The sequence below is a fragment of the Lynx rufus genome, unplaced genomic scaffold (genome assembly GCF_022079265.1).
Source record: "Lynx rufus isolate CCGP_SWC_20201006 ecotype Redwood Valley unplaced genomic scaffold, mLynRuf1.p SCAF_4, whole genome shotgun sequence".
NCBI classification, from domain to species: Eukaryota; Metazoa; Chordata; class Mammalia; order Carnivora; family Felidae; genus Lynx; species Lynx rufus.
In genome coordinates, this window is record NW_025814856.1 from 19500187 (window position 1) to 19512814 (window position 12628).

General features: G+C 37.7%; 1 protein-coding gene across 1 annotated transcript in view; it reads left to right on the plus strand.

Annotated features, from left to right (window-relative positions):
- DOCK3 (dedicator of cytokinesis 3) overlaps positions 1 to 12628 on the plus strand; it is a 539924-nt gene that overhangs the window by 410278 nt on the left and 117018 nt on the right. The window lies entirely within an intron of this gene.

Consider the following 12628-nt stretch of genomic DNA (forward strand, 5'->3'; position numbering starts at 1 on the left):
TTTTGTGCACAGTATGGAATTCCTCTAGGATTAGTGCTTTAAATCCACATCAACACAGTGAATCCAGCTCTCAGAAGAAGCAATGTTTTCCAATGAGTTTCATGAGACAGCTCTGTTAGATTAAATTGGAAACTTTAAGGGCTTACTAATTGCTATTGATAGTGTTTTAGCCTTTGTTAGGAAAGGATTTTGCAAGGATTAAAAAAAACCTTGCATAATTTCAATCAATGAATTGGCAAAGTATCTCATTAGTTGTTGACATTCTCATCATTTCTTTCATTATTCAGAGTCAGCCTCAACCAGCGAAGATTGAAGCTCCCATATGTTTCTTGGTATAACCATTGTTCTGGCTTTATAGATGTTGTTTAATGTCATGTGTGTGTGGTAAAGGCCTCACATCCTTTTAAGAAAATCTCAACAAGAAGACAAGACATGAAAACTAGGTTGCTTCCTAGTGTGCCAGAAGCCTTAAAAGTCACAAATGAATAACAACTATATGCAGTTCAGTCCGATATAGATGTCATATGTTTCCTCTTGGCCAGAGGGACTGGGGTCACAGGCAGGCACAGGGCATGTTGCACCTGGAGCCTAGGACACAAAAGGAGAAGAGTGCTAATAAGAAGCTAAAGCCAACACTGGGGTGAAGTCAGGGTGCCGTAAATGATGCATGTGACCAAATACATGATGCTTCTGAATGTGCAGTGACCAATTCAAATTCACAATGAGACAGTTCAAATAAACATTTTTAGGTCAACCTTAATGAAATAAAAAAAACAACTAGAATATTAAATCTATTATGTTATATTTTAAATCATATTTTATATTAAATGTGTAGTACCTATTACATACTCAATCACATGTTATATAAAATTGAGAAGTATTGCTTTTTCCCCACTCTCACGTGATATAAGAAAATTTTATTCAAATTCTTCATATGCAACCATGCCATCAGGTTTTTATCAACATTAGAGCCACTTTCTATGTTATCTGACATGGTTTTCCAAGGCACATTCTTTCACTTCAATCAGGTTGGTTTTGATTTATCACTCTTTGAATCCTTGATGATGCTTTCACCGAAAGTTCATCTTGAGACTCAATTACATTTTTGCTGAACATTTGGACACTTTATGTTTCTGTGTCTTCATTTGTCCTGTAAGCCCTTGTATGTGACCTTAATGATACTGCTATTTACTATGCTGCTTTTAAGGTGAGTTTTACAATAACGTCCAGGTCTTCAATTTGGAAGTCATACCCAAGAATTATTACTAAATCTGTGTAGTTTTGCTATTTAAAAAAAAAATGTTTTAACCGATTGTGTCAGATAAGCTTTATGAGCATCTAAAACTTGCATTGATTGAGATAATTTCAAGCTAATGTCACTTACCCTAAACAGTGCTCTGACATTCAAAATAAAGGGATTCAGAGAATGCCCCATAACATGAAAGGATTTGTGAGGATGGAAATGTAAGGTGGCAACCTCTTCTCTTTTGTGATGACTGGAAGGGACCCTCATATTTGAGATAGACACAGACATTTCCTCTGAACACTGCCTTTGGTGTCTTTGTTTCATAGCCACTTTATCCACAAAACTGCAACAAGTTAAGAGTACTTGTTTAGGAGCCAATCTTAAATAGACACCCATTCGTAGATGGGTAAAGGGCCATTGGGCCATCCTTATTTTGGTACAGACCAAAAAAAAAAAAAAGCTCAAGTCTTTATGTATAACAACATTAAATTAAAATAGTGCTTCTCACTTGCAAGTCACTTAAGGCAGTAGCTCATATTTCTCCCTCTCCTAACTCAGTTCTTCCCAATTTTCTGTGAATCATCTCCTTCCCAATTTTCCACAGATCATCATCTACCCAGGACTGTTACCTGCTGTGTCTGTTGTCAGTTTATGAGCATCTATACCAAATGTCTGCTCAGGCCATACAAAGAAGACCTAAATCCAGAAGGTCTGTGCCCATGGAACTGCTCTGTTTTGACTTGCAGTGCCTACTATCTCTAGCCTCAGAGTCCAGTGGATTTGTTTGTGTGTTAGTGCTGCTGCAAAACAGAACTCATTAAATATAAGTGAGAGTAAAGAAAGTCAGCTCAGGATTACTCACTCCTGTTCATGTAGAGGTGAGAAAGCTCATGACTCTAACATATACCTAAGTGTTGGCGCATTGAGGTCTCAAGTATTTTCTGCCACAGGCTTGAAAAACACACATGCATTCTCCCTTCCTTTTCTGTTCTCCAGCGAGCGTGACTTTGAAAGAATGATGGCTTTAAGAGTAGATCAACAGAGAACTTCCTTCATGTAACAACTTTGGTAGCTGATTTAAAAGTAGCCAGATGGGGGTACATAGGTGATTCAGTCAGCTGAGCATCCAACTTCAGCTCAGGTCATGATCTCACGGGTTCATGAGTTTGAGCCCCAAATTGGGCTCTGTGCTGACAGCTCAAAGCCTGGAGCCTGCTTCAGATTCTGTGTCTCCCTCTGCCTCTGCCCCTTCCCTGCTCATGCTCTGTCTCTCTGTCTCTCATAAATAAATAAATATTAAAAAAATAAAATAAAATAATAAAAGTAGCTAGTGGTATGTATGATCCCATCTTGATTTTTTTTTTAAGATAATACTTTCATCTATTAGAAGGTTGGATAGATGAGGGGATTGGTAGATAGAAGCTGTTAGATTTACAGAAATCATCCTAATTCCCTGAACTTCAGTTTCCTCATCTACAAAATTGAAAAAAAAAAAAGAATAAGGTAATATAAGAGACAAAAAAATCCATATGAACTAGTGAATCAAACAGGAAAAACTAGTATATAGATGAGAGGAAATAAGGTATAACCAAGAAATGGGCATGCAGCCTGTCCTCTAAAAAGGAGTTTCCTTTATTATTTTTGCTAATGACTCTTGGTTATTGGCAAGTTCCACTTTTACATCTAAACTATAAATCCTATATAATTCCACGCATGATATCTTCATTACTCTATGGAGTCACATAAAATTCAACCTATTTTCAGTAGAAATGCCAGCATACATTTGCTTCATGCTCTGTACTCTTTCAGAGCCCTTCTAGATAATATAATCACACTGAAACTTCATACCAACCCTGTGCACTGAGTGGGGCTTCACTATCTTACAGAGGAAGAGATGGTCAACACCACAGTTGAGTAACTGACTCAGTGAATTAATGGCATTTCTTCAAAGAACAAGAAATGGTACTATTCATATTTTTTAAATAATGTTTTTAATGTTTATTTATTTATGAGACAGAACATGAGCAGGGGAGCGACAGAGAGAGGGAGACACAGAATCCGAAGCAGGCTCCAGGCTGTGAGCTGTCAGCACAGAGCCTGATGTGGGACTTGAACTCATGAACCGTGAGATCATGACCTGAGCCAAAGTTGGATACTTAATCAACTGAGCCACCCAGGCACCCCTGAAGTGATCATATTTTGATTTAAAAATTAATCTTTCATTTAACATATAATAATTCAAAAAAAGCAACAATAACAAAAAATTCTAGGCATAGAAAGCATATCATAAGCTTTACTTGACATGTTATTTTTTAAAATTTACATCCAAATTAGTTAGCATATAGTGAAACAATGATTTCAGGAGTAGATTCCTTAATACCCCTTACCCATTTAGCCCATCCCCCCTGCCAAAACCCCTCCAGTAACCCTGAGTTTGTTCTCCATATTTATGAGTCTCTTTTGTTTTGTCCCCCTCCCTGTTTTTGTATTATTTTTGTTTCCCTTCTCTTATGTTCATCTGTTTTGTCTCTTAAAGTCCTCATATGAGTGAAGTCATATGATTTTTGTCTCTCTCTGACTAATTTCACTTAGCATAATACCCTCCAGTTCCATCCACGTAGTTGCAAATGGCAAGATTTCATTCTTTTTGATTGCTGAGTAATACCCCGTTGTATATATATACCACATCTTCTTTATCCATTCATCCATTGATGGACATTTGGGCTCTTTCCATACTTTGGCTATTGTTGATAGTGCTGCTATAAACATGGGGGTGCATGTGTCCCTTCGAAACAGCACTCATGTATCCCGTGGATAAATGCCTAGTAGTGCAATTGCTGGGTCGTCGGGTAGTTCTATTTTTAGTTTTTTGAGGAACCTCCATACTGTTTTCCAGAGTGGCTGCACCAGCTTGCATTCCCACCAACATTGCAAAAGAGATCCTCTTTCTCCACATCCTCGCCAACATCTGTTGTTGCCTGAGTTGTTAATGTTAGCCATTCTGACAGGTGTCAGGTAGTATCTCATTGTGGTTTTGATTTTTATTTCCCTGATGATGAGTGATGTTGAACATTTTTTCATGTGTTGGTTAGCCATCTGGATGTCTTCTCTGAAGAAGTGTTTATTCACGTCTTGTGCACATTTCTTCACTGGATTATTTGTTTTTGGGTGTTGAGTTTGATAAGTTCTTTGTAGATTTTGGATACTGACCCTTTATCTGATATGTCCTTTGCAAATGTCTTTTCCCATTCTGTGGGTCGCTTTTTAGTTTTGCTGATTGTTTCCTTCGCTGTGCAGAAGCTTTTTATTTTGATGAGGTCCCAGTAGTTCGTTTTTGCTTGTTTCCCTTGCCTCTGGAGACGTGTTGAGTAAGAAATTGCTGCAGGCAAGATCAAAGAGGTTTTTGCCTGCTTTCTCCTCGAGGATTTTGATGGCTTCTCGTCTTACATTGAGGTCTTTCATCCATTTTGAGTTTATTTTTGTGTATGGTGTAAGAAAGTGGGCCAGGTTCATTCTTCTGCATGTCGCTGACCAGTGTTCCCAGCACCACTTGCTGAAGAGACTGTCTTTATTCCATTGGATAGTCTTTCCTGCTTTGTCAAAGATGAGTTGGCCACACGTTTGTGGATCCATTTCTGGGTTCTCTATTCTGTTCCATTGATCTGAGTGTCTGTTCTTGTGCCAGTTCCATACTGTCTTAATGATTAGGGCTTTGTAGTATAGCTTGAAGTCCGGGATTGCGATGCCTCCTGCTTTGGTTTTCTTTTTCAAGATTGCTTTGGCTATTTGGGGTCTTTTCTGGTTCCATACAAATTTTAGGATTGTTTGTTCTAGCTCTGTGAAGAATGCTGGTGTTATTTTGTTAGGGATCATGTTGAATATGTGGATTGCTTTGGGTAGTATGGACATTTTAACAATATTTGTTCTTCCTATCCAGGAACATGGAATCTTTTTCCATTTCTTTGTGTCTTCTTCAATTTCTTTCATCAGCTTTCTATAGTTTTCAGTGTATAGATTTTTCACCTCTTTGGTTAGATTTATTCCTAGGTATTTTATGTTTTTTTGTGCAACTGTAAATGGGATCGATTCCTTGATTTCTCTTTCTGTCGCTTCATTGTTGGTGTATAGGAATGCAACCGATTTCTGTGCATTGATTTTATATCCTGCAACTTTGCTGAATTCATGAATCAGTTCTAGCAGTTTTTTGGTGGAATCTTTTGGGTTTTCCATATAGAGTATCATGTCAACTGCGAAGAGTGAAAGTTTAACCTGCTCCTGGCCAATTTGGATGCCTTTTATTTCTTTGTGATGTCTTATTGTAGAGGCTAAGGCTTCCAATACTTAGTTGAATAACAGTGGTGAGAGTGGACATCTCTGTCTTGTTCCTGACCTTAGGGGGAAAGCTCTCAGTTTTTCCCCATTGAGGATGATATTAGAGTTGGGTCGTTCATATATGGCTTTTATGATCTCGAGGTATGATCCTTCTATCCCTACTTTCTTTAGGGTTTTTATCAAGAAAGGATCCTGTATTTTACTTGACATGTTATTTTTAAGTGTCAATTCTTTATGGCCAATATGTAGTTTTTATTGCTGTGGCTTGGGTTATCATATTTCTTATTAACTACTAATAATAAAGGCACAAATTAGGTTAAAAACTGCATTAATATTTGTGTGAAAATTTGAACATGTCTAACCAGAAGTAAACCCTAATAGAAATAAATGCAAGATATATCATCCATCACAAAGATACATGTAAAAACATAGATCATACAGTACAAAAACTGCTATAAAAGAGCATTTAAAAAATCAGAAAGCCTAGAGGAAAGGACAAAAGAAGCCCCATTCGTATCAATTATAATAATAAAAATAATTGAGCTGAAAGAAAATCCTATTAGGTAAAAATTTCCAAAGTAAAGTAAAAACACAGAATCTATATATATGATATTCATGAGATTCACAAAAAAGAGACACAAGAAGTGTAAAAATAAAGCAGCTAAGTATAAGAAATACAAACAAATGTCACAATATTGATGATAAATTGTAAGGTGAAAGGTATGAAATGGGTGTGCTATATCAGGAGTGTCAGGATTGGTAGAAAAAGAACATACACACACACTATAAAAGTAAATTCAGTTTCATATTTCATCCTCCAAGAATACATGATCTCACTGGAAACAAAGTGGCCTCTCAGGGCAGTCACAGACACAGCACGTGACAGCACCACTTACTCTCTCAGCCCCAGAATCCTCAGCAGAACCAGCCCCAGATTACATGGTCTCTGCAAAGTAGAAGGTTACTACTCTGCTAGTCATTAGATTCAGGGTTCATAGTCCCATTCTGGAGAAATTTGCCCAACAGTCTATGTATCTCAGTTTAAAGGAAGTTGACCAAATTCGGCCTTCTTTTTTTTTTTTTTTAATTTTTTTTTTCAACGTTTTTATTTATTTTTGGGACAGAGAGAGACAGAGCATGAACGGGGGAGGGGCAGAGAGAGAGGGAGACACAGAATCGGAAACAGGCTCCAGGCTCTGAGCCATCAGCCCAGAGCCTGATGCGGGGCTCGAACTCACGGACCGCGAGATCGTGACCTGGCTGAAGTCGGACGCTTAACCGACTGCGCCACCCAGGCGCCCCTAAATTCGGCCTTCTTAACTGGTGAAGAAAGGAGAGCCAGCACCCACGTGTCCTTACCAACATCTCCACCCCCAGTTTGCCAGAATTCCAGAAAGCCCTTTTCTCCCTCCACAGGAATAGAGATTTACTTATACTGATATGTGGTGGAATTTATAGTGAAGATCTAATTGTTTTGACCTTAATGCATATAATAAATATTGACTCAAAATTATTATAGTCAGTTTATTACAAATACAAAGAGAAGATAAAAGTACAATAAAAGCAAGAGAATTTAATATGCATCTTGACATACAGGAAGACAAAAATAAATAAGGATGGAAATAAATATTTAAATCAGGTAAATAAATCTGACTTAGAGAATCTGAATAAGGTTGATGTGACAGAAAATAATAGTCAGCGTCTTTGAACACTCATCATGGGCCATTGTTACTCCTCTTTTATAGATAAGAAAACAGGGCATAGAGCCATGAGGCATGTGCTTGAGCAGCCTGGTAAGTGACCATGCTCTTAACCTCTTACTCTCCTACTTCCAGATAAGGTGAGCATAATTTGTCATCTAAATCAGGACATTCTGATAATCAAAAGGAGTGCTGTTGATGCCAGTACAGCAGGTGTAAATGGAGTATCCCAGCTCATCAAGCCATATGGTCCTCCCAGCTCTAAACAAATCTTTTATCCAATGAACAGAATACATCTTTTCCAGTGCATGTGGAACATTTACAAAAATTATTCATAGAAAAAATTTCCATAAATTCAATAAGGCACAAGCCACACTCTCTGTTCACAGTGCAATTAGCATATAATGCATCATATTAGTTATCCAAAAGGGAAAAGCCATATAATCACCCTGATATCAAAAAAGATACTTGACGAAGGTCAATCTTCATTCCCAATTATTTAATAATTTCAGCTTATTAAAGTCAGAATAAAATGCTGTTTGTTGCAGTTTGAGGAAGTTAATGGATATCAGTAATTTGGTTCTGAGAGCAAAATGTTAAGCAGCTGTAAATAGAAATGGATATATGATGTAGAGTAGAATCAAAATTTATAGTGTGTATATGTACATCTCTATATGTGTGTATGTAAATAGTATAAATAAACATGTCACTTTTATTAGCAAGAAAACTTAAATTTGAGATCATAGTTTATTTAGATCTATGAGCCACACGGACTTTTATATTTGTTTCCCATGGCTACTATAACAGATTACCGCAAGTGTGTTGATTTATAACATAGAAATTTATTCTCACAATCTGGAGGCCACAAATCTGAAATCAAGATGCCAGCAGGACCACACTCCTTCTGGAGGCTCTAGGGGAAAATCTGTTCTTTGCATCTTCTGGGGGCTGTCAGCCTGCCTTGTCTTAGGGCTTCATCACTCTAATTCTGCTTCTGTGGTCACATTGCCTCCTCCTCTTCTGTCTGTAACTTCTTCTCATCTCTTAAATCTTCCCTTGCCTTTCTCTAAGGACATTTGTCATTGAGGTTGGACTCACCCAGATCATCCAGGATTATCTACTGATCTCAAGAACCTTAATTTAATTACATCTGCAAAGACCCTTTTTCCAAATAAGGTAACATTCACAGGTCCCAGGGATTAGGATATGGATATACTTTTTAGGTGCCACCATTCAACCCACTACAACTTGTGATTAATGTGAACCCTGAATTAGAAAGACTATTAGAGTCATCATCAATGTGGAGCCTCTGTGGTGGCACAGAGGGATTGTGTGTTTTCTGCAAACAAGTTGGTCCCAAAAGAGGGGAGAGGCAGAACTGAGATGTTCATGCCCAGGTCCTTCTCCTAAAAGCACTGGCCAAAGAAGTCACTCCTTCTCCCAGGAAAGTGACTACAAGGGGCCAAAAAATGTTACTCTTGGAAGAAGCCCTTCTATCACCTGGAAAGAGAAGTTAAATTAAATATTCCTATTAAAGACAGAGAGAGAGAGCGCATGCTATTTGTCTTTTTTTTAAGTCTGTGCTAAAATAAACATATATAAGTTGTAAAATAAGAAATGGTTTAAATTTCTCATAAATAAAAATGTAATTTCTCATGGTCTATGAGTGCACATCCAGAATATATCAAATTGGTTTATTTGTATCAGCTTGGTCTTGGAGATTCTGTTCAATTGGGCCATTTTTATAGAAATATGTGCTGTTTTTCTTCGTTCTTCTGGATACTTCTCTCTTTTTTTGCACTATAAGTAAGGACTACATAAAACAGTGGTCAGCATCAGTAGTGTTCTTAAATCTGTAGGCTGTTGCCTCTTTTCCAGCTTTTTAGGATTTTCAACCAAATAAAGGCCAAAATAAAGGAGGTTGCACCCAATGGGAGAGAATTTTAATATGGAGTATTTGCACTAAATTAAGTTTTAAACCATAGGCAAGACTAAATAGTTGTAGTAGAGACAAAATGGGAATGCTGACTGACATCAGGGACACAAGTACCCTGAAGCCTGGTGTAGGAGTAAGGCTTTCAGGGTTACAGTACTCTGTAGCCTCTTTTTCTCTACACCAGCTTTGGGGACCAGGCAGACCTATGTTTAGACTCCAGCTCATTTCACTCTTCTCAGTAAAATGAACATGGTAATACCAATCTTACAGGATTATGAGAATTAAGTGAAATAAAATATGGGAATATACTCTAACCACTACTTCCCTCTAGTAGGCCCCCTTCTAAAAATGCAAACTTAAAGGTCTTACAAATAGCCCTCTAAAATTTCTTAAACATTTTTTTGTGTTGCTCCCCTTGGGGAAAGATGAGAAGAAAGTTGGGTGAATAGCCATCATAAACACGGAAATTTAGAAGTTAAAGAGGTGGTGGGAATGCAAGCTGGTGTAGACACTCTGGGAAATGGTATGGAGGTTCCTCAAAAAACTAAAAATAGAACTACCCGACGACCCAGCAATTGCACTACTAGGCATTTATCCACGGGATACAGGTGTGCTGTTTTGAAGGGATACATGCACCCCCATGTTTATAGCAGCACTATCAACAATAGCCAAAGTATGGAAAGAGCCCAAATGTCCATCAATGGATGAATGGATAAAGAAGATGTGGTATATACATACAATGGAGTATTACTCGCCAATCAAAAAGAATGAAATCTTGCCATTTGCAACTACATGGATGGAACTGGAGGGTATTATGCTAATTGAAATTAGAGAAAGACAAAAATCATATGACTTCACTCATGAGAACTTTAAGAGACAAAACAGATGAACATAAGGGAAGGGAAACAAAAATAATATAAAAACAGGGAGGGGGACAAAACAGAAGAGACTCTCAAATATGGAGAACAAACTGAGGGTTACTGAAGGAGTTGTGGGAAGGCTACAATGGGCTCCCCATTGTAGAGGAATGGGCTAAATGGGTAAGGGGCACTAAGGAATCTACTCCTGAAATCACTGTTGCACTATATGCTAACTAATTTGGATGTTAACTTTAAAAAAAAAAAAGTTAAGGAGGTGGTGAGGAAGAGGCAAATGCTACTGTGTGCTCTGGTGCATGAATGAATGAGAAGAGTATTCTGAACTCTGTTGAACAGAGCCTGCACACCTGCTCCGGTGCTTCTGGTGCTCTGGATACTTGGGAATCGCATGTAGAAAACCAAAAACCTCTCGCCTCTCTGTCCTATCCCTTGAGTAAAATCCCTGGACATGTAGTAGTTGAAGTACTATGCTGGTTATCTCCTCTGTGAGGAGAGCAGACTGCTACAGAGGCATTACAGACCTCTTTTCAATCATAATCCCTCATGTGTCTCATAATTGAGGACAAACTACCAACATCAATAATCATGCTCTAAATATTAATTTGATTGGGTATAACATGATGCTTCTATAATCACAACTCATTTGATTGCTTAATAAATGTTTATATTTATAATTTTTCCTTACAAAATACCCTAGTGATTGGTTAAAATATGCTGATGACACCACATCCACTTAGTTTTAGATGATTTAAGTAACCCCTTGGCATTTAGGAAAGGGAGACATTTGAAAGATCAGTTAGGAAGTGATTACACTGGTCCAGAAGAGAGATGATAATGGTTAAACCAAGACCATGAAGAGGAGAGATCAATGAAGTAATACACATTGTCAATGTGAAAGTGGTTGACAAAGCAGTATCTCCACTGTACTGCCAAAAACCATTAATATTTTATTGGAGAAATGTTGAAGTTACACCATCTATCAGAGGGAGGGAGTTAATTTTCAAGACTCTTCTTTTGCAGTGAGAGGGGGAGTATGTTATTTATGACAAACTGTAGTCAGATTTCTGTTAAAGAAAGTAACTACTGATCTTGTAAACCTAGAAAGTGACAAAAAAAAAAGCTGACAGCAAGACAAGTCTTTGAATCCTCACCAGCTGGGCACTCTGATGTACTGACTGGTTGGAAGAGATGAGACAGTGAGCATGTCAGACAGGAAGGGCTGGATGTACTGCTGCCAGCACCTCTCACTTTTGATTTCCAACTGAGTTGCTAAATCACAAGTGCTCATCTTAAAGAACAGTCTCCCTCTTCCTTTGTTTGGAAGGAATTCTATAAGTAGAAAATTATCCTCACAGCTCTGGACTATGAGAACCTCATCTTTGATAATTCTTTGCAACATCTCTGAGTAACTGAGGCTTATTTATACTGACTCAGGAGTCCAAAGAGTAATAAAATTAAACTAATGACTAATTTCCTTTATCTCTGAATGACTTCTATACAAACCCTTTTACTTAGTTGTGTTTCACATTGCGTGTACTTCACGCTCCTGGACGACTTTTTCTGTTGTTAAGTCTTTACACTATTTTTTTGGTTCCTTACTCTTTGATATCTTTTTTATTATTTGAGTGTAGCTGACACACAACATTACATTAATTTCAGGTATACAGCGTAATTATTCATTTTCTCTATACATTATGCTATGCTCACCACAAAAAAAAAAAAACAAAACAAAAACAGAAATACCATACCAAATCCAACAATTACACTACTGTTTACCCAAAGAAAACAAAAGCACTAATTCAAAAAGATATACGCACCCCTGTGTTTATTGCAGTATCACTTACAATAGCCAAAATGTGGAAGCAACCCAGGTGTGTCCATCAATAGATGAATAAATAAGATATGGTACACACACACACACACACACACACACACAAATGGAATATTGTGCAGCTTAAAAAAAAAAAAAAGATCTTGCCATTTGTGACAACATGGATGGACCTAGAGGGCATTGTGTTAGGTAAAATAAGTCAAACTGAAAGTCAAATACCATATGATTTCACATGCTAAAACTCTCACTGGGGTTTCCTATTTAAGTGGGCATGCTGGACTGCACACTTCTGAGTAAGCATGGAAAAATCCTGTAAGTTTTCCTTTGTGCATGGGTCTTACATTTTGGAAGGTCATACCTTCCTATGCAATAGGGAAAGGGGGTGCCAAGGCTATAGAGACTCCTGTTGTCACGTGAAATTTTCAAGAGATGACCATAATCTCATTTCAGTTGTTTCATTGAGGTGTCTGCATTAGGATGAGGAATCCCTGGTGTCTGTCTGTAAACTACACCAAGTACTTGTGTGGTTGTAGCTGTCTTGGAATTGCCCTTTAGAGAAATTAACAGAGGTGCAGTGTTGTTCCTCTATTCTCTCTTTTGTCCCAATCTTGAAACCCCTAGGAAAGGACTTTATATGTTTAGACATTTCAACCTTTTCTGCTAAGCCTTCCTTCCTCTTGATTATAGAGGATTTCACAGTGGACC